A 20014-nucleotide genomic window follows, 5' to 3' on the forward strand; every position below is an offset into this window, starting at 1 on the left:
ACTCTCTCTCCCGTTGTCCTCCAGGCCTACCGCTCTCAGAGCAGAGCTGTTAACTTATAACCTTCCAGGTGTTAAGTCCCGCTTGCTGTCAGAACACACTCTGTCCAGCCCCTCCACTTTTGAAAGCCAGACTGGGGCTTTGCTTTGCTGGCTGGCCGCCCCTCCGCCCCCGCTCCCTCCCGCCAGTCCGTGTAGCGTGCACCGCCTCTCCGCCCTTCCTACCCTCTTCTGCCCTTCCTACCCTCTTCCCTGGACCTCTCGTGTATGCTTGTCTCTAGAGAATCTGTTCTGCTAGTCTTCTGGCAATTTTCTGGGTTATTTAGGCAGTTGTGGGTGGAATCTAAGTGATCCGCAGGACGCGTGAGCTCAGTGTCCTCATACACTGCCATCTTCTGAGTACTTCTAACTCCATTTAATCTAGGACTTCACTTTTAACTGCATTTCAAAGTTTTATGAAGTCCTCACAACAACAACACAAAAAATAGTTACTGCTTATTTACTACCTAGTATACTCCATACAAATGCAATGGCAGGTACTTGTAACACACTATCTTGTTTAAATTCAAATTATAAACTAGCCTTGTAAAATATGTATTAGTTTCCCCACCAAGTTTAAGTTACTTTCATTAGGTACCACACTTGGTACAGGTCACAATCTGGATGTAAACACAGATATGCCTGACTTCAAAAACCATCCTTTTCCCATTGTGCCACACACTTAGAAGAAAACTATATTTAGACTTAGGCAAGATTATATCAAAACTAACATCACTCATAGATTTTTAAAAGTAAATTGTGTCAGTTATTCATATTTAACTTTGTTTAAACCCGAATATTATATATATATATACATATATATATGTATATATATATATATATATACATATATATATGTATATATATATATATACATATATATATGTATATATGTGTATATATATATATATATATATATATGTATGTTAGTGTCAGGCGTTGTGCAGGGTAAAGATAGGAGTTAGAGTCAAAAAGAATTTTTGCAGTTTAAGGCATTATTGGGAACTAAGGTTCCGGGAGAGGTTCTGTGACTCAAGGAGGGAGTCAGGGAAGTCACGCCCGGGTATAGTGGAGTAGGGTTTTTAAGCTGTAGCAGTTCCGGGTTTAGGCTCGGGTGGGTGTTTCTCTCGTGCCATGTTGTGCTATTGCTCGGTAATTGGTTGACCTTCAGTTCCTTCTGGAGAGCCATTCAGGGCTTTCCGTTGGATTGTGCTGGCACTTGGTGATTGGTTGCCCTTCGGTTTCTTCCGGAGCGCTGGCGAGAGGGCTGTCCCCTTCCAGGGACATCCTAACAATATATATATGGCACATCTGTTTAGCTAGAGGTCACTTTTTCAGCAATCTCTGGGACTCTTGTGAATTCATTCATCTATTTATTTATTGGCCAAGGTCATTAACCTTGAGCATGTTCTATACACTTTTCTAGAGACTTGGGAGATAAAAATGAGAACCCATTGTCCCTACCAGCAGGGAATTTACAGTCTAATTAGGAGATCGACATGCAAATAAATAATGAAAAGTCAATAATTAGAAAAATACTAGTTAAATAAGATTTATGCCCATCATATTGGCAAAATTAAAATTCTGTATAATGTTAAGTATTGGCAGGGATACAGGAATCCTCAGTTATGGGGATCATGATACTGTAGTACTCATCTTTGTCTAATAATAAATTTTGTTTTAAATATGTTAAATTTGAAATTTCTGTGTAAAACTCAACTGGAGACATTCAGTAGGAAATTGGATATAACAAGTTTAGGACTAAAAGAGTGTCTTCCAATGGAAGTATAGCTCTAGGAGTTTTCCATGGTGTTAAGCCAAAACAAAAGCAAATGAAACTAAACTTAAAAGTTCTCTGAGTAGAGAAGTTTCAAAGACTGGGCCCAAAATTTCATGCCTGCAGTGAAGAATCTGTGAGATAAGTTTATCATGAGGTTTTACTATGCCAACCTAAAAAAGGAAATGTGTTGAATGGGAATTGGCTCATGAGAGATAAAGCTTTGTGTTGGCTGACCTAGCTTCTCAGGCAGTCCTTGGACTGTGCAGCTTTTCCTTTCTTTGGATTATGAACTTCTCAGAGAATTTCATGAAAGCTATAAATCCTTCCCCAGAGAAAAGCAGAAACACACTTCAGAGTGTCATTTCAGAGTTTATATATCCTCTAATGGTCCCCAGTTTATTTTTTTTAATTTTTTTAACGTTTATTTATTTTTGAGACAGGGAGAGAGAGAGCATGAACAGGGGAGGGGCAGAGAGAGAGGGAGACACAGAATCTGAAACGGGCTCCAGGCTCTGAGCTGTCAGCACAGAGCCCGATGCGGGGCTCAAACTCATGCACCGTGAGATCATGACCTGAGCCGAAGTCGGATGCTTAACCGACTGAGCCACCCAGGCACCCCGATGGTCCCCAGTTTAAAAATAATTTGGAAAGATTAATTATAATTATGACTCTTTTTCATTTTCTTTCCTTTTCATCTAATCAGGTTTTTCATAATCTATCAACTAATGACAATGGAGTTCATTGAAGACTGTAGGAAAGATTATCTTGGCATTAAGGTTGATTCCACTGTAGCATACACTCATGGTTATCCTAGACTGTCTCATTAGGTTTAGAGTAAAAAGGAAAAACTTCATTCTGTTCCTAGTCCTGGGCCTAAATATTAAAAAGGCCTAAATTCCCTCTTTTTCATTTTCTTGTCTTGGCATTTATATGATGTGTTAGACTACTATTTATAAAGCTAAGATGTCTTCAAGACTCCACTTCAGAGGCCAAGTGGCTTATTAATAGTGACAAAGAAACTGAATTTGTGTCTCTTGGATAAGGGAATTAAATGCCTATTGAGAAAAATTACCTGCTAGATTTAATCCCATGGACTGGATGACTTCCATTTCAAGTAATGAAATATTTAAAAAAATACTAAAACCTTGGAATGGTGAAAAGTCTCTAGATAAAAAGTACATTCCTCCTCCATAAAATTATTAAATATGATAGGAAATCATGCTTAATCCAATGCATTTGTTCACTGTTAGTATGTTACTATTATTTAAACTATATTATTTTTTGTTTTTGGTCTAAAATAATGGCTTTTTCATTTTCCCCCCATGGAGTGGTAGGGGGTGGGGGGCTACTCCAGATAACAGCTATGTACCTTTGAACAAATCCTTATACTTTTCTGATTTTCTGATTTGTAAACTGAGGACAATAATTTTCCTGCCTATCTGCTAAGGTTGTTTCAGGGATCAATGAGGTAAGGTACATACAAAACATTTTTGTTGAGTTTAAGGCTCAATTTTTAAACAAAGAAACTGACGGTTAGTTAAGTTGTCTTAAGGAACAGTGTTTTTACAGGGTTGGCCCAAGACTTTGACTCAAATTTACTGTGGTGGAATATTGGAGCTTCTTTGTTTTATTTTATTTTATTTTTTTATTTATTTTTTTTTTTTAATTTTTTTTTTCAACGTTTTTTTATTTTATTTTTGGGACAGAGAGAGACAGAGCATGAACGGGGGAGGGGCAGAGAGAGAGGGAGACACAGAATCGGAAACAGGCTCCAGGCTCCGAGCCATCAGCCCAGAGCCTGACGCGGGGCTCGAACTCACGGACCGCGAGATCGTGACCTGGCTGAAGTCGGACGCTTAACCGACCAAGCCACCCAGGCGCCCCCTTCTTTGTTTTATTAAATGAGTACATGGATAAACTGATTAAAGGGTGTGTGTGCAAGGAGGAGTGTGAAATCCTGCCTGTGTCCTCAAGGGACCACATGGATTAAGATTAGATGGTTGTTCTTACATGGTTGAGTAATATTCCATTGCGTGTGTGTGTGTGTGTGTGTGTGTGTGTGTGTATTTACACCACTTCTGCTTTATCCATTCATTGATCAGTGGACACATGGGTTGTTTCTATAATTGGGCTACAATAATGCTGCAATAAACATAGGGGTGTAGATATGTTTTCCAATTAGTGTTTTCATATTCTTTGGATAAATAGAGTAGTGGAATTACTGGATCATATGGTAATTCTATTTTTAACTTTTTAAGGAATCTCCATATTGTTTTCCACAGTGACTGTACCAGTTTGCATTCCCACCAACAGTGCAAGAGGGTTCCATTTTCTCTACATCCAGTTGCTGTTTCTTGTGTTTTTTATTTTAGCCATTCTGAAAGACTTGGGGAGATATCTCATTGTAGTTTTGATTACATTTTCCTGATGAGTAGTGATGTTGAGCATCTTTTCATGTGTCTGTTATCTAACTGTATGTCTTCTTTGGAAAAATGTCTGTTCATGTCTTCTGTCCATTTGTAATTGGATTATTTGATTTTTTGGTGTTGACTTGTATAAGTCCTTTGGCATTTGAAAAAAACATGGATGAATTCTAGAGGGTAAAATTCTAAGTGAAATAAGTCAGTTAGAGAAAGGCAAATACCATATTATTTCACACATATGTGGAACTTAAGAAATGAAAAAATGAAAAAGAAAAAGGAGACAAACAAATGAAAGCAGACTCTTAAATGTAGAGAACAAACTTGTGGTTACTAGAGGAGAGGTGGGTGTGGGGATGGGTGAAATAGGTGAAGAGGACTAAGTACACTTATCATCATAAGTGCTGAGTAATGCATAAAAATGTTGAATCACTATATTGTACCTGAAACTAATACAACATTGTACATTAATTAGATTGGCATTGACAAAAAAAAAAAAAAAAGGTTAGATGGTTGTTGAACCACTGTATAAAAGGAGAGGACCCTAATCCTAACAAATACAGGGATTTTGCTATGTTTGTTTCATTTGTTTGTTTTTGCAGAGCATTGTTTACAAATTTGAAGACAGAGCTGGGTTGCTTGACACAATGGCAGAGATATGAAAGGCATGGAGAAGGAGAGAAACCCTAATGTTTGGTCGTTAAATAAGTGCCTTTGGATGAAAACAAAAAAATCAAGTGGGAAATTGTAATAAATTGTGCTGTTCTGTGGTGTGAGATACAAACTTTTCTTCTCAGTCCCACATGAAATCTTTATTACAATCTCTCTTGCTCAGTGTTTTGTGGAGGTTTGCTTTAGGGGGCAATGCTACAAAGCCCTGCATTCTACATCAAGGCAGAGGCAGAACTAAACCAGAAGCTGTCCCTTGGAGGGCAGCCAGATAAGAAAGAGCTACATGAGCACTAACAGAAATAAAAAGTTGAACACAGAGGTCCATAAGTATTAGCAATTATTTTATTATTGTAACGAGCTAGTTCCCAAGTCTAACAGAGAAAAAGTAACAAATTAGCTTTTCAGAGAAGAGAGTGGCTGTTATAATATATTGTCTTTCAACTCCTCACCATGGTTACAATGACTATTTGGCTCTTTAAACCTACATGGGAAAAAAGGGGACACATTCGTTCAATGTGTTCTGTTTCCATCATTAAACTTTGTTTTTCCTCTATATCCTTTCTCAGCCAAAATATATATCAGCCACCTCAGAATTAACTTTATAGAAACCATTCCTTCTCCTTGTTATGATCAGTTATTCATTCTAATGTACGATAGCAGTAAATATCTTTCTTTGATCAGAAAATCAAAATGAGTCTATGAAGTCAGTTTAAGATAAACAACAACATAAGCATGTGAAAGATTCATCTATCAAAGCCCTTGAAAGTTTTTGTGAATTTTATTTAAAAATAAATAAGAATTTAGTTTTGATTATCCTTAGGATATCCAACTTTATCCACCATACAACCAGAGTTGATGTTTGCTTTTACTTCAGTATTCCTGATAAAAATCTTAAACTAGGTGTGTCAATTGGTTCATGAGGCATCTTACACATATCTTTGATAGAACAATTATTGACATAACACAACACTTCCTTTTTGTTATGTCTCTAACACAGATATGGAAGTTGTTGAACTTTTGGATTTTTTACAGAGACTGAGGCATACTAGGTTTAGAGGATAAGAGCTGGGAGAGCCTTATGGTGATATGAGTAACAGTATTGTACAAAAAGGAATTGTCATCTCCAAATGCCAGCATGCCCTCATTGAGAGACACTCCTCTATTCTACTGAAAGGCTCACAGATACATGGGAAGAGAATTTGAACATATTAGTTTTTGACTCAGCTATGTGAAGGGCTGCAAAGATTAAACTACTATGGTCATTATGCAACCCTACTTCACTTCATAGGTGATTAGTAGGGAGTCAAATAAGATATTATCTAATCTATTGCAACCAATCATACATCATAGGCTTATGATGCTGGTTCATTTATCAGGGCAACTAAATATGCTAAGACCCACATCCAACTTTATTACCAAATGAGGTAGAAACTGAGGGTCATTAACTACTTATCTTTAAAAATTTGATTGAGTTTTACTTTGAAATATTAAACCATTAAAATAACAGAAAAAGAAGAAAATTATTTTATATTGAAAGATTAAAAACAGTTAAAGCCAGTATTGTCGATTTCCTAATTACTGAAGAAAGAATACTAAAGAAAATATTTTTACAAAAATTGTTTGGTGATATCCAGGGTCAGCAAGAAAGAAGTTATTTGATCAATTGTCAATGACCACTATGGATGTAGAAGGGGCACTCAGGCCTCATATTTACTATTTGATGTATTTTAAAGGTTATTAAATTTCTTACAGTATGTGTTATAATTTTAATTATAGTGAATCAATAAATATATCTATAAAACTATCAGATATTGCATATTATGTCTATAATAAGTGATGAATCCATTATTAAGGTAATTTTAACAGTTAATTTAAATATATGATGGTAAAAATAAAACTATAAAGGATTAATTAGGATCCAAAGAGAGAGAGAGGGAGGGAGAGAGAGAGGGAGAGAGAGAGAGAGAGAGAGAGAGAGAGAGAGAGGGAGAGATTGATATTTTTTGGTTGGTTTAATTATTTTGGAGTAGGGAGCACAATGCCCTGGAAACAAAGAGTATTATTCTTAACCTCTGATCCATGACTTACGACTTCAGGGGAAAAAATTTTTTGCTTACAACATATATTTTCATTGATTCTTATCTTCCCAGTATTGTAGATGAAACTTTAAAAGTATTCACTTTAATGTTTTCAAAACATGATTTAAAAATCCAGGATGAGTTGAAGACTTTTGGCTTAGTGAATTATTTCTGGATTTCCAGGGATCTGGAAATCTGATATTTCTGAATTTACCCAAAATACTTCTCTGATTCTTTAAAGCCTGAAATTACACTAACTTTTCTTACAGTTTAAGTAAATGCCTAATTAGACCCAGTATCTTGATATTAAATACCATAAAGTTTCTCACTGGACCTCTCTGATATCCAGTAAGTTTATTAGTTCTACTGATGCTGAATAGATAGTGAAGGAATACCCCAAAATATAATAAACAGTGAATAAGGGCAATTATACTATGAAAATATGGAATTGGTTGGCAGTCCTACATTGAGATCTAGAAGCAGATTAGTTTGAATTAAAAAAAAAAAAGACAATTCAATTTTATTCTAAAATTAAACTAAATATATTGGCGATTACAAAACTTAGCATTGTGATTAGGCTTACTATCTCTTACTTAAGAGTAGTTAGTATTCATTGTAAGAATGGTGAACCAAGAACATCAATTACCCAGTTAGTGAGATAAAAATGTCATTACTCTTATTTATTATCACTTGAGTGTTGACCACATACTTACCATACCTCTGAACCACTTCTAATTTATTCCCTTTCCTTTACAATTTATAATCTTTTTTTAGCCAACCCGATTCTTTTTGTATAAGATAAGAACATTGGATCTTCAAGAGACCAAAAAAGATCTTATTAAGTGATCATCATAGGACAAATAATAAATCAGAGTCATACTAAAAACAACTATCTAAGAATGAGAAAATATGAATTTTTTTGGAAAAAAATGTAATATATCTTGGAAGTTATCTTAGAGTATAAGAAAAAAATTATTAAGGTTTCCAGAGACTCTCTAATTTTAAAAATTATAAAAATTCATAGATTACACTGGGAGTAGATTTTTAACTGAAAGAATGTAAAAAATGAAATTTGAAAAATTCTAAACATGAACCAAAATACAGAATATGCTGTACTATAAATCTCATGGAAACATTGCTTGTTATAAAATATTTTAGACATAAAGTATAAAAATAAAGTAACATACTTCTATATATTTATATTAAATAACAAAATATTATATATACAGAATACACTACATTAGTTTTCCAAATCTCAAGTTCAATGTTGTTATTACTGATCTATAAAATTAATCAGAGAGTTTAAGGGAAAAGAAAAAAATATATGAATTAAAATATTAATAAGATGAATCAAATCTAAATTCTGGGTGTTTACCAGAATATTCTTCCAATCAAATGGTGATTACTTTTAATTCCAGCCCCTACATGGTACTTTTAGAATGTAGTTGGTCACAACACAACTAGACTGGTCACAATATAGATTTTCCAGCATTTAATCACATGCCTTTGCTAAGTAGTATAAACAAAATACTATTGCTAAGATGCATCTTTATGTCTCTCAATTTATAGACTACTTCCTCTTATCTCCCTTACTTTTTCCTAAAAATATCCCTATGAAATTGCACTTGGAAATTGAGAATCCAAGCTGTTAAGTGACTTGCCCAAGAATACAAAGTACTATTAGGCAATAGATGAAGATCAAATAGATAATCTGCCTCTGGTTCTCATACACTCTCCACCTTATCACTCTCATCTTTGATACCTCTCATTAGCTGAGGATGCCCTGATGAGAATATTGCAATTTTTAGCATAATGAAACAAAGCAATAAATGGAAGGTATTCTAATTCTCAGGATTCCTGTATATATTGTGGGGGTATTCATTCACTCAGTGCCTACCTGATGGTGCCTACTATTTGTCTGGTACTGTTGTTGATATTGAAGGTATACAGTATCAGCAATGAACAAAACAGACACAAATTTCAGTCTTCATTTTAGTGTGAAGAGATAGATATACAATAAAAATAATAGTATAATATGTAATAAGTTAAAAAGTAGTAAGTTCTCTGAAGGAAAAATAAATTTAAAAAGTAAAGAAGGAAATGGAAAATGCCAGGAAGGTGGGAGGTTGGAAGGTGTGAACAAAGAAGGTAAGAACCTTGAGGATATCTTGGGAATGGAATTCAAAGTAAAACAAACAGGAAATGCAAAGACACTGAGACAAGAATATACATGGAGAGGTTAAGGAATGGCCAAAAACAACCTATCATAATAACAAATAAAAGTTATAGTAACAGTGGGGTACTAGATGGAATGAAGCATTGTAGATTATTTTAAGAACTTTGGCATTTCAGGGCATCTTGGTGGATCAATTGGTTAAGCGTCCAACTCAATTTCAGCTTAGGTCATGATCTCACTGTCATGGGATTGAGTCCCATGTCAGGTTCTGCACTGAGTGTGAAACCAGCTTAATATTTTCTTTCTCCCTCTCCCTCTGCCCCTCTCCCACTCATGCACTTTCTATCTCTCTCTCTCAACCTCTCTCTCCCCCCTTCCCCCCCAAAAGAAAGAATACTTACATTTAAATGGAGTAACCTCAGAGAGAAAGAGAAACCCTCTTGCACTGTTGGTGGGAATACAAACTGGTGCAGACACTCTGAAAAACAGTATAGAGGTTCCTCCAAAAACTAAAAACTACCCTACAATCCAGTAACTGCACTATTAGGTATTAACCCAAAGGATACAAAAATACAGATTTGAAGGGGTACATGCACCCCAATGTTTATAGCAGGATTATCAACAATAGCCAAACAGGAGAGAGCCCAAATGTCCATTGACTGATGAACGGATAAACAATATGTGGCTGGCACACACACACACACACACACACACACACACACTGGAATATTACTCAGCCATCAAGAAGAATGAAATCTTGGCATTTGCAACAGCATGGATGGAGCTAGAAGGTATTATGCTAAGTGAAACAAGTCAATCAGAGAAAAACAAATGCCTTATAAATTCACTCATATATAGAATTTAAGAGACAAAACATATTAACATATGGGAAGGTGGGGAAGAGGAGAGAGGGAAACAAACCAGAAAAGACTCTTTACAATAGAGAACAAACTGAGAGTTGACGGAGGGAGGTGGGTGGAAGATTGGCTAAATGGGTGATAGGTATTAAGGAGGGCACTTGTTATGAAGAGCACTGAGTGTGGTATGTAAGTGATGAATCACCGAATTCTACTCCTGAAACTAACTGAAATTGACTAACTAAAATTTAAACAAAAAATTAAAATAAATGGAGTAACCTTAGAAGGAAAAAAATTATTGTCAATTAGATATAGATATAGATATAGATATAGATATAGATATAGATATATAGATCTATATCAGTTTGGTTAAAAATTCTAAGAAATGTTATGCTCCTATTCTACATTCCTAAACTTTAAAAAGGAAGGATGCACAAGACATTATAAACATAACTCCATTAAATGCTGAATTATAATTTAGTAGTGGTTCTAAATATGGTAATTTAGTAATTTTGAATTGTAAAACAAATAATTCTTAGTTCTAAGAATTTAGCTCTAAGAATTTAGTTTAGTTAACTAAAATTTAGTTCAGCTAAGTTTATATCTCTTGAAAATGATTGATCCTCAGTAGTCAAGATGAATTACACACTAGAGGAAAAAATAAATAGAATGGATTCACTGAAATATAGAATTTATATAAGTTCATATGTGATGAAAGAGAAATCAAAAGATATGTTTCAAGTCCAAGTTTAAACATATGTGTGATTCAAATCACAAAATTGAATCTAAATTCCTTCTGTTTTGTCTCACTCCAAAGAGTGTCATGAAGATTAAATGAGACTCTGTGTATATGATTGTTTATGTGTGTGCAAGCACTACAAATCACTGTAGATATAGAGTAAATTATTGTAAATATAGCAGTAATAATACAATTTTAAAATAAATGACAAGAAATTGGATTTACATGAATAAAGTAATTGGGATTGTTTACTCTGGAGGACTTCTCTTCCTTCTTCTTAATAGAGGATGTTGCCCAGAATCCTATCTAGAATTCCACCCAATCTTGCTCTCTTCTTCTCTTGTTCAGCTTACATGTTTCCCCTGAGCTCAAGACCCATACTTCCAGGAGCTTATTGAGTATATCTATAAGTATATAATCAAACTAATTTCATTATCTTTCTCCCAGGCTATCTCTCCCCATGTAGTCCTACTCTTAATGAATAGAATTGTCATCTACTCAATTTCTCAAGTTCCAAATCTTGTACTTTTCCCAATCACTCAAATCCTCCATCAATTTGAAAGTACTTACTGTACACTTAGTGCTTAATGGCATGATATAGTCTTGGCTCTGCCATCTACTAGCAGTGAGACATCAGCAAAAATCATTTAACCTCTCTGTACCCCACTTAACCAACTGAGCCACCCAGGCACTCCATGCAATCTTTTTTTTATAAGAAAAAAAATTTATTTCACATTCACTTATTTCTCTTTTTTATTACTTTTTATTTTCATTCCAGTATAGTTAACATAAAGTGTTATATTAGCTTGAGATGTACAATATGGTGATTCAATCATTCTATACATCCCCCAGGGCCCATCGTGACAAGTGCACTCCTTAAACCCATCACTTCTATCACCCATTCCCCCACCCACCTCCCCTCTGATAACCATCAGTTTGTTCTCTATATTTAAGAGTCTCTTCATTGGTTTGTCTTTTTTTCTGTCCTTATTTTTTCTTTTCTTATTTGTTTTGCATCTTAAATTCCACATAGGAGTGAAATCATATAGTATTTGTCTTACTGATTTATTTCACTTAGCATTATAGTATCTAGCTCCATCTATGTCATTGTAAATGGCAAGATTTCATTCTTTTTATGGTTTAATAATATTCCATTGTATGTGTGTGTGTGTGTGTGTGTGTGTGTGTGTGTGTGTACCACTTCTGCTTTATCCACTCATCTACCAATGGATATTTGGACTTCTTCCATAATTTGGCTATTGTAAATAATGCTTCTATAAACATAGGGGTGCATATATTCCTTTGACTTAGACTTTTTGTACTTTTTGGGTTAATATATAGTAGTGTGATTACTGGATCTTAGGATGATTCTACTTTTAAATTGTGGAGGAACCTCTATAGTGGTTTCTAAAGTGGCTGCACCAGTTTGCATTCCCACCGACAGTTCAAGAGCGATCTTTTTCTCCACATCCTCAACAACATTTGTGATTCTTGTATTTTTTATTCTAGCCATTCTCACAGGTGTTGAGGTGATATATTGTTGTTTTGATTTGTATTTTCCTAATGATGAGTGATTTTGAACATCTTTCCATGTGTCTGTTGGTCATCTGGATGTCTTCTTTGGAGCTGTCTCTTACTGTTTGTTGCTGTCTCTTACTGTTTGTTTTTAATTGGATTATTTGGATTTAGGGTGTTGAGTTTTATAAGTTCTTTGTATATTTTTGATACCAACCCTTTATCAGATATGTTATTTGCAAGTGTCTTCTCCCATTCAGTAGGATGCCCTTAAGTTTTGTTGATTGTTTCCTTCACTGTGCAGAAGCTTTTATTTGGATGTAGTGTCAATAGTTTATTTTTGATTTTGTTTCCCTTGCTTCAGATGACAGATCTAGAAAAATATTTCTATGGCCAACTCCAGAAAGAAAAACTACTACCTGTATTCTCTTCTAAGATTTTGATAGTTTTAGGTCTCACATTCAGGTCTTTAATGCATTTTGAATCTATTTTTGTGTATGGTGTAAGGAAGTGGTCTAGTTTCATTCTTTTGCATGTTGTTTTCCAGTTTTCCCAGAACCATTTATTGAAGAGGCTACTTATTGATGTACTTAGATTCCTTTCTCTTTACTTTTTGCATATCTATTACTGGTTTTTGATTTGTGGTTATCATGAGGTTTGTACATAATAAATTCTGCATATAGCAGTCTATATTAAGTTGATGATCACTTATGTTTGAACTCATTCTTAATTCATTCCCCTACTTCCCCGTGTTTTAGATACATCCTTTTATTTTGTGAATCCCTTGACTGGTTTTTACAGATATTTTTCATACTGTTATTTATCATATTTCCTTTCGCTCAAATCAAAGAGTCCCCTTTAATATTTCTTGTAGAGCAGGTTTAGTGGTCATGAACTCCTTTAGTGTTTCTTTGTCTGAGAAACTCTTTATCACTCCTTCTATGCTGAATGATAGCCTTGCTGGATAGAGTATTCTTGGCTCAAGATTTTTCCAGTTCAGCACCCAATGGCTTGTATCATGCTATTCCCTTGTGACCTGAAAAGTGTCTGCTGAAAACTCTGCTCATAGCCTTATGGGGTTTCCCTTGTATATAACTTTTCTTTCCTCTTCCTGTTTCTAATTTTTTTTCTTTATCACATTTTTTGCCATTTTCATTACTATGTGTCTTGGGTGGACCTTCCTGGGTTGAATTTGTTGTGAAATCTCTGTGCTTCCTGGATCTGGATATTTGTTTCCTTCTTCATATTAGGGAAGGTTTTTTTGCTATTATTTCTTCAATAAATTTTCTGTCCCTCTTTCTCTCTCTTCTCCCAGAATCCCTATAGCATAACACGTATGTTATTATGCTTGATGGAATCACTGATTTCCCTAACTATATTCTTGTTTTATATAATTATTTTTTCCTTCATTTGCTCAGCTTGATTAATTTCCATTACTCTGTCTTCAAGGTCATTAATTCATTCCTCTGCTTCCTCTAAGTTGCTGTTTATTCCATCAAGTGTATTTTTTATTTCATTTATTATGTTCTTCATCTCTGATTAGTTGTTCTTTGTTTTCCACCACTTCGTTAAGGGTCTCACTGATGTTTCCCACTCTTTTCTCAAGTCCTGTGCGTATCTTTATAATCATCACTTTAAATTATCTATCAGGCACATTACTTATATCTTTTCATTTAGGTGTCTTGATGTGGTTTGTCCTACTCTTTCATTTGGGATATGTTCTTCTGTCTCTTCATTTTGTCTAACTCTGTATTTGTTTCTCTGTGTTAGGGAAGACAGCTACATCTTCTGCACTGGAAAGGAGAGGCCTTATGAAGAAAAGTTCCTGAACTCTTTCACGTAGTCACCCCTATTCACAAGAACTGAAGCTTCAAAGGTGTCTCCTATGTGTGATTCATGTGCCTTGCTTTTGTAAATGACCTGTTTTTTTCTTCATTCCAGTCACAATGGCTCTCTCTGCTTATTGTTGGCAGCATTTGGTCCCTGTGGTGTTAGTGGACCAGTCTGGGAATGCTATGGGCTTGAGTTGAGTCAGATCAGGTATTTGCCAGAGATGCAGTAGCACTAAATTTCAGGGTACTTTCCCTGTAATATCCCTGAAAATCTTTCATTGGTGGGTGGGGGCTGCAGTCAGATCAGTTCTCTGCCCATTACTGGGGCCTCTGTCTGAGTTTTGTGTTTGGTTATATTTCCTTCCTCCAGGGCAGGAGTCACTTTTGAGGGTCTATTTGCACACTGTCAGGCTTATGACACCACACTTTATGGGCTCTGGCTAAGAGTGTATTGGAGAAGGCAGAACTCTCAAAGCACAGTCTGGTGGCTGTGTGGTGGGGCAGGAGTGCTAGCAAGCTTTGAGTGCCAAGGGATAGGCCTTGCACCAATGGAACTGAAGCGGCCCATCTGATTCTGTGACAGGGCAGTAGTATTAGCAAGCTTAGTGCACCCCTAGTCCTCTGAGGGAGGGACATGCAGCACTGGATTGAGGCTTCCCACTGAAAGGGTGGATTGGTTGAAGCACAGAGTGTGTGGGTAGGGTGGCAGTGCTAGCAACTTAGGTAGCCAATCCTCAGATGCCCATGTATTTACACTGGGGGGTGGGGTAGGGAAATGGTGCCTTCCAGTTCCTTTGTTCCTGGAGGAGTTCCCTGGCAATATCTGTTCTTCTAGGACAGGCTCGGAGAAGAATAAATAACTCTCCCTTCTGTATCCCCCAGGCACCTTTCAAATGGCTACTTATATACTGTATCTCCAGGGGCTGTTTGTTGTTGTGTCTTTTAAGGGCAGGGACTCAGTTTACTCTCATCCTTATGACTCCTATAGCCACACCTAGTGTTTTTTTTTTTTAATTTCTGCTTTTAAATCCCATCGGTTGTAAGAATTCATGAAATTTGGCCCCTCTGATTTTTAAAGCCAAATGTTATGAGAATTCATCTCCCCCTTATGGGTCCCCTGTGTAAGGGTCTATTTCTCTTCCATCTCTGGGTGCATGGCATCCTGAGGGCCCATGAGACATCTTGCCCCACAGAAAGTCTTATGAGTCCATTTATTTCCTAATCACGTCTTTGCCCTTCCTACATTTTTTCATGTGGCCTCTTCTCTACATTTAGTTGTGGAGTTTATTCTGCCAGTCTTTGGGTCATTTTCTGAGTTATTTGCACTACTGTGAGTGCTCTCTAGTTGTATCTGTGGGATGTGGAGACCTTAGGGTCCTCCTGCTCTGCCATCTTCCCCCTCTCCCTTATATGTAATCTTCTGCTTAACACAACTCAGTTAAAATTCAGTTGTATCAGAACACCAGAACTTGAATTATAATGATTTTGAGTTTCAAAATGAAGGTAGTATGAGAATCTGTTTAAACATTAACTGAGATCAATTAATCTTCTAGGCTTCAAGTCAATTTCTCAAAATGAGACTTTCCTTTTTACTTATCTTAAGTGATTCATCAAAGTATTACTCAGAATTTATAACAGAAAAGCCAAGAAATGTTTTTAGAAGCTTCACATGTTTAGACATATCTGAATCTATCTATCTATCATCTATCTAATCTATATTTTTGTATATCTGAACACATCAGGTGTTTCCATATGTCAATGCCTTCATAACACATTATTTACTTTGCCTAGTCACTTCATTCTTTCCCTCTTCACCTGACAACATTTTAGTCATCCTTCAAATCCAGTTCAAATATGCAGTTAACTTTTAAAATACATGTGGCAGTAGCTTATTGATATTATTTAACAAAGTAAAAATAAATCTCTGAGAGTAGGGAGAAAGAGAAAGACAGAGGGACAAAGAAGGAGGAAGTAGAAGAGAATGGGAAAGAGAGAAAGCAAGCAATCTTCTTTAAAGTTTAAGAGCTTAAACACCTAGATCAATGAATTTTACCATGCTAAACTGTATTTTGTTAAAAAGAAAATACAGTATTATGGAGATGACTACATAGGAGCTGGACTGGATGTACAATTCCAAGTTTAATATGCTATGATTGGAAGCTGGACTTTGAAACTCAATGATCTGTAGGAGAAGAATCTAGGGCCTGACATTTATGAATTGTGGAAGCTCAAGAAACTCACATCATATCTCTCCATTTTAGTTTCCTTAAACTTAAAATAGCATTCATATGGACCTCTTTTTACATGATTGAAGGTTAAATTAGACAATAAATGTGAAAGGGTAGTCTATGTAATACTGGATGCAAAATGGTTAAGAAATAGTCAGTGGGAGATATTTAATAATGTTAACCAGGAAGTGCCATGACATTCAGACTTTTCTGGAATTAGGAGCTATCTATTTTCAATTTTAACTTCAATAATGAAGTTACTTTTCCCACAAAAAAATATCCCAGGCAGAACGCAGAATACAGAATGCTGATCAATTGGAATGCACAGAGCACTCATGTCAGACAGTATAATGTGGAACAAGCATAAAAAGGCCGTTTCTGAATAATTAATGCCAGATATGCAGAGTGGAATGAAGAAAGCAAATTTTTCCTGTTGATAAAATGAATAAGGTTTTTTTAAAATGAAATTGGAAAATATGCAGAAGCTCAGAATGAGTTCTTTGGAAAACAAAATCTATAACAAAACATAACTGTCCTAGCACAAGTACTAAATAATTATTCAACCTGCATTTACTGAGCTCCAATTGGTACAAGACTTTGCTATACTAATGGGAAAGACACAAGACACTTGTGGCCAAGGCAAGCCTGGAATATACAAAAAAGAAATGACAGAATCTGAATAACAAGAAAAAAAAAGATTGGATCCATATATCTTCTAATATGTTAGATACAACCACTTCAGTTAGACATAGCTTGTCTCATGGAGATAGAAGGAAACTTGAAATTAACACCAACATAGTTTGTTATATATAATTTACTTTTTAATTGTCTGGTAATAGTCTGACTAGTGTTGAAACAGTCCTTTTTGATCCTTTTTCACCTTTTCCACAAAGTTCAAAGTGCAAAAATCTCCTCAAGTATTGTTATGTATTGCTCTCTGAACTAAATATTCACTATATATCTATTACAGTAACATTTTTGGTATCCAGAATAGACCTACAAGCTAAGAAATGTACAGTTAAAGAATATGGTCTGGGAAAGAAATTCTCATAACAGCAGTGTGAAGGTCCTTCATGCAATTTGGAGAAAAATATAAATTATCAAGGAATATTAATTAGCCTCATTCATTCACATCTCTTCTATTACTATAGATCATATATTTTGTCCCAATTCCCAAGTTCCTTAGAGCGAGATAAATAATGGCTTAATACAAAGTTTCTAACATAGGCTGTATATAATTGACTAAAGATTGAAAAATATTTCTACCAGAATCTGGGCCCAAAAGATGTGGTTAAGAAAACAATTTGGAAGTTTCTTTGTAGCATGGCTGAAATCACTCATAGAACACCATGACCCAGGGCATTGAAAGACATAAATACTTTAGGCAATTCCTGTTTTAAAAATATCACCAGTCTGTTTGGTTTGAAGAAGTTGCTGTTCTAACCCTTCTTCATACATATAAATAGCACAGAAAAATAAAAGATTGCAAGTAAATTAGAAGAAGGCCCAAATGACCTTTAATATAATATTATGTGCCCAAACCACAAGGTGTTTAAATTAGTAGCTTAAAATGTTCCATTTGACACATATCATGGGAAGTAAAATCTTTTTGTTTTCTTACTTGCTTCAGCTACATTCTTCCAAATTCTTGACCAGCTGAACTGTTTGTTCCAGGTCATCAAATCCCTTAATAATTTAAATTCCCAAATCAGACTTACAAAGGATATGGCTAGGTACATACTGCTGTCGGTTCACTTAGCAGGAAAAGAATGCTACACATATATACTTGTATGTACACAATTTCCTTCAGAAGCATGCAGTAAGTTAATATTTCCACAAAGTTAAGTATAAATAGGAATTTTACTATGTAAACCAACATATGACACCTATGTCAAAGCCTGGTTTAATTTTCAAAGTCTAAGTTCTTTACAGTCTTTCCAGGTGAGGCCAAGCTGTATCATCTCCCCTCAGTTCTCTGGAAGGCACATGGCTTTGCACCTCCACAAGCCTTAGATAAAATTACATAAGCCAGGCTTTCTCAAAGTGAAATAAAAATAATCAGTTCTATAAGATGTGAGCTGTTGTCACTCAGCAGGGAAAAGAGCTCATGGTCAAACTGGGCAATAGTTAGCTCAATAAAGCTAAATAGGTTTTCATTTCTTGTTTGCTGATTGGTAGGTTTTCTCACAAATGTTAATGCTCGTTTTTCATAATGCTATTGTACACCGTAAAAGGAAATAGGTGAAGAATCAATGTTAAATGTGGTGTAGCCTTTCCCAAAGTTATTTGAACATCTCATGGGAGTGGTGTTATGAAGCAAACCTGGTTGGAAAATACTTCCTCTTTGCAGGAAGCACCTCTCAGTCTTTCCCTTTGGGAATCTTTTAACCTAACCCCACTTCCCCAAATATCATTCCTCCTACAACTCCAACAGGTTCTCTGTGCCCTCATGCTGTTCTGGACATTCCTATTAGGAAAAGCTAATTCTCCTCCAAATGTAGGCAATTATTAAACTTAACTCTCTGAAGATAGAGCCTGCTGGCCTTGGCCCTGAGCTCAGTGCAATTTTTATTAATGCTGTATGTCCTGCCCAGCTACTGACTCTGTGTACCATGCCCCTGGCTGCCACCATGCTTGGGGGTGATCACCTACAATTAGCGACTTTTAGTACAAATTTTACTAACACCATGTGTGTGGGCTGCCACACACATACACCAAAAGTCCCTGGCCACCACTACCACCCCAGTGTGCTATGGCCCTAACAGTCACCTGGCTGTGGGAGATCTGGCCTAGGCTTAATGCAAATTTATCTAACACCACAGACCTGCCCAGAGCCCTTCTGCTGCCATGTCTCCCTCCCCCAGCAGGCCTGTCTGGATCTCACTAATATTACAGAGATCAAACACAGCACACAACAGGCAAACTCAGTGCAGATGTCTGGACAGAAAGGAAAAGTGACTCAGACATGGTAGCAGGATGCAAGCAATGTACACAGGAGACTCCTCTGAAGTATCAGGTTCTGGTGAACAAGGGATACTGCATTACAGGAACTACAGGATCTCCTTTTCATAAAGCAACTACTTTCAAGAGCAGAAGACATAGCTAACTTTCTCAACACACAAAAACAGACACAGAGAAGTAGACAAACTAAGGATACAGAGATATATATCCCAAATGTAAGAACAAGAAAAAATTACAGCAGGAAATCTAAGTGAAAGAGAAATAATTAATATGTCTGATATATAATTTAAAGTAGTTATCATCAAGATACTCACTGTACTTCAGACAAGAGTAGAGGACATCAGTGAGACCCTGTACAAAGAGATAAAAAACAACATGTCAGAGATGAATAACTCAATAAATGAAATTAAAGATGCGATAGAATAAACATTAGTCTACAGGAAGCAGAGGAATGTGTCAGTGACTTGGAGGATACAGTAATGGAAGCAAATAAAGTTGAAAAGGTGAGAGACTAATACTGTATAATGATAATAGACTTAGAGAACTCAGTGACTCCATTAAGTATGCAAACATACCCATTATAGGGATCCCAGAAGGAGAAGTGAGAGAAAAGGGACAGAAAATATATTTAAATAAATAATAGCTGAAAATTTCCAAAATCTGGGGAGAGAAACAGAGATCCAGATGCAGGAGGCACAAAGATCCCCCAACAAATTCAAT

At 35.8% G+C, this 20014-nt stretch overlaps 1 long non-coding RNA gene across 1 annotated transcript in view; it reads right to left on the minus strand.

The window, feature by feature from the left end:
- Positions 1–19608: 19608 nt before the first annotated feature.
- The window catches only part of LOC122201127, a 40755-nt gene continuing 40349 nt past the window's right edge, over positions 19609–20014 (minus strand). The window contains exon 3 of the long non-coding RNA XR_006194092.1: positions 19609–19645. This is a non-coding gene — a long non-coding RNA (uncharacterized LOC122201127). The remainder of the gene's footprint in view (positions 19646–20014) is intronic.

The sequence above is a fragment of the Panthera leo genome, chromosome D1, assembly GCF_018350215.1.
Source record: "Panthera leo isolate Ple1 chromosome D1, P.leo_Ple1_pat1.1, whole genome shotgun sequence".
Lineage (NCBI taxonomy): Eukaryota > Metazoa > Chordata > Mammalia > Carnivora > Felidae > Panthera > Panthera leo.